Source organism: Triticum aestivum, chromosome 7D (assembly GCF_018294505.1).
Source record: "Triticum aestivum cultivar Chinese Spring chromosome 7D, IWGSC CS RefSeq v2.1, whole genome shotgun sequence".
Classification (NCBI taxonomy): domain Eukaryota; kingdom Viridiplantae; phylum Streptophyta; class Magnoliopsida; order Poales; family Poaceae; genus Triticum; species Triticum aestivum.
Genome location: NC_057814.1, coordinates 366733356 through 366736680, shown reverse-complemented (window position 1 = coordinate 366736680; position 3325 = coordinate 366733356). Strand labels below are relative to the sequence as shown.

The window sequence follows — 3325 nt, the reverse complement described above, 5'->3', positions numbered from 1 at the left end:
ACGTTCTTAATTGGGATTGAGTTGGAGGTACCTTCTCAATGTTTAACAACCACCATGATAGTTAAATAAAATTTATTTCTTTGTGGTAGGGAAAAATTGGCTTTTCGCAAAACTGTAACCATAGAGCTTTCCACCAGCCAAATATGCATGTAGTGATAGCATTATTCTGTTCATTACTCTCTATGTGTTACTTTGCCAGCATATTCCATGTGCTGACCCGTTTTCGGGCTGCAACGTATCATGTTGCAGACTTTTCAGAGGACGAGTAAGGAGCCTTAGGTCGTGGTCTTATACTCAGTGATGCCGTTGGAGTTGATGGACTCACTTTATCTTCCAAGCCTTCCGCTGTTATCGTATTTTAGATGGCCTTAAGCCATATTTATTGTATTGAGTTTTCTTGAACTATTCGATGTAATAAGTGTATGATTGCTACTCTGTTATAAATCCTTCAAAGTACTGTGCGTGTCAGCATTACCGATCCAGGGTGACACTGATGCACAGAGACTAGACTGTTTGAGGTCTGGTCGCTACATAATGCATCATCCCGTAACTAACTCATTAGTCACATTGCTTGCAAGGATTATAGTGATGTGCATTACCGAGAGGGCCCAGAGATACCTCTCCGATACACGGAGTGACAAATCCTAATCTCGATCTATGCCAACTCAACAAACACCTTCGGAGACACCTGTAGAGCATCTTTATAATCACCCAGTTATGTTGTGACATTTGATAGCACACAAAGTGTTCCTCCGGTATTCGGGAGTTGCATAATCTCATAGTCAGAGAAATATGTATAAGTCATGAAGAAAGCAATAGCAATTCTAACTTATAAGGTTGCTAGCCAACTTGCCTCCACGGTGCTCCCTCGATTGGGTCGTTCTCGTCCGTTGGATCTGCCCTTCTGTGCGTCTAGTCCGTTAGATATTCACCTTGCAATTAGACTAGCCACAATGGGTAGTAACATAGAGTAGTAACATTGCCTTAATAATTGGAGAGTAACATATGTGTGGTAACATGCAACACTTCATTTATTAGGCTATAGACTCATCTTGCCTTGATAAGTGTGATATTACTCATACTAGTATAAAATTTGGTCAAAGTCAAACTACATGATGTTTGACCAAATTTATATGGAAAAATATGAACATCTATAATATTAAAGCTGTATACTATGAAAATACATTTCATGGTGCATCTGATAATATTTATTTCATATTGTGAATGATGATATTTTTAATATAAAGTTGGTCAAACTTTACAAAGCTTGACTTTGACCAAACCTTATATGCAGACTAAAAAGAAACGGAGGGAATAGTAACTAGTAGCTATGTTATCATATGCCTCTCTTTCTTCATTTATTGCTTGCCATATCATCTATTTTATTTAGATATGTGTGATGTTACTGCCTACGTTACTCTTTTCACCTCGTAGTCGTTTTCCCTGGCCAATGATGGGTGGGCTTGCCTTGCATGCTCATTGGCTGGGTGAGCTCTGCCTATGTCCCGCAGAACGTGCAAAAGGTCGAAAACCCTAGCCGCCAGCCCTTCTCGTCCACCCCACGCCCTCCGCCTCCCCTCCTCCCCACTCCCTCCCCTCCCACGCCGACGCCCTCAATACGCCGCCAGGCCGTCGACACGCCGGGAATAGGCAGCGATGGAGCGCAGCCCGAGCCCAGCAGAAGTCCACTCCTAATCCTAACAAGAGCGGGCAGCGGATTGGATCGAGGAAGCCCTCGTGGCCACGCCGCCAGCGCCTTGATTTGCTAGCCGTCATGTGGAGTCGCCCTAGCCGCCGCCTATATCACCGTTGTGGGTCAACCTCACCGCTGCCGCCAGGAATCCCATCCCGGCAAGGTAATCCTTCAAATCCCTGCTCTCCCTGTTCGTCCTGCCCTGCTTGCTGCGTGTGTGTTGTGTGCGCGCCGCGCGTGGCTCGTCTGCGGTTGGTGCGAGAAATCGACCCTAGAGCCCTCCTCCTTCCTTCCATCCACTCCCGTGATGCCTCCTCCCCTTTCTCCCAGCCGGCGGTGCCTCCTCCCCGTCCGCCCACGGTCTCCCATGACTCCTGTAACTTTATTGAATCATTGAAGTTGTCTTTGCTAAACCGAGTGTTGCTTTACAACAATTTGATTGCTTGTGTATTTGTGTAGATTTCAACAGATTCATACGACTCTGAATGTTGTTCTGTAACTGATGACTCAAAATGAGCGTACACTGAAACTGAAGCCTTTGGAAGTTGAGACAGAAACCTTACTTGAGAGCAGGCAGAGGCGCAGAGCCAGCGGTATGCTCTTGGATCAATATTCTACAGGTTAAACAACATTCATATGTTCTAGCATCTATAGATTTACATTTGCTTTTTAACAGTCTAATTCTCCATGTAAAAACTGCATCCATTTTGTTATTGTGATACTGCAAGTGTAAATTAAGGAATTAGCCTTTATGGTCTAGCTTCGGTATCTGTAAATCATGGTTATGTACATACTACATAAAAATGGAGCATCCTTATGCTACCAAATTATTTGTTTGATCTGGCTTGTAGGTTTCTGAATACTCTATTGGATTCTTCTAAGCTGCTGCTTGTTCATCGTTTGCTGTTTTGCCTATCAGGGTTTGTGCTTTCTCTTTAAGCTATATTTTCTTTTGATTATTGTTTTTGTCTGTAGTTTTTTCTTCACTGTGGCAATGTATTTGGATCATGCTTCTCTCTGAAGCTTAGCATATTGGTTGTCTGGCTTGATCTTTTTACTAGCAGGAAGGTAACTACTAGAAGCAGTTGGCAAGACAAGCATTCGATGGAGCTCAAAGCGTTGATCCTGAAGGAAGGTAACTACTCAAAGGTATGCACATATTCATTTTGGAGCAGTTAAGTTTGCAAGGATTTGCTGCTGGAGGGCATGGTATGCGCTCTCAAGAAATTCTTTGTGATCCGGTGACATCTTTTGGCCTATTGAGGAACTGGACATGATTTGTATATAGCGAAGTTCAGTGTATGGATGACAACTTCCTCTCATATCTTTAGTCTGTATATTTTATATACATGGCTTTTGTATTTTGTCCTGTGTGTTCCTGCTGCAGACTTTTGTAGAGAAATTCACCATGGGAATTTAAGTAATGGTTCCACTGCCCATCAGTTTACTTTCTTGCATTTATTCTTCATGCTATAGGCTACACTTTTCCTATTTTTTTTAAAGAAGTGAACTCATTCCTAAACTTCCACCGTATATACATTAACACTGGGATACTGTACCAACCCAGAAATACTCTCATCCTTCATTGTTTTCTGAAAAAAATATGAATTTCTATGTGTCAGTGTAGTACTA

The 3325-nt window shown here is 42.6% G+C and overlaps 1 long non-coding RNA gene across 2 annotated transcripts; it reads left to right on the top strand.

The window, feature by feature from the left end:
• Positions 1-1491: 1491 nt before the first annotated feature.
• LOC123166374 (uncharacterized) lies at positions 1492-3054 on the top strand. Of its 2 annotated transcripts, XR_006483456.1 has the most exons (3): positions 1497-1856; positions 2153-2613; positions 2758-3054. It is a non-coding gene; the product is annotated as an uncharacterized lncRNA (long non-coding RNA). The 2 variants fall into 2 exon arrangements; XR_006483455.1 differs by having other exon boundaries at positions 1492-1856; positions 2153-3054.
• The last annotated feature ends 271 nt before the right edge of the window (positions 3055-3325 follow it).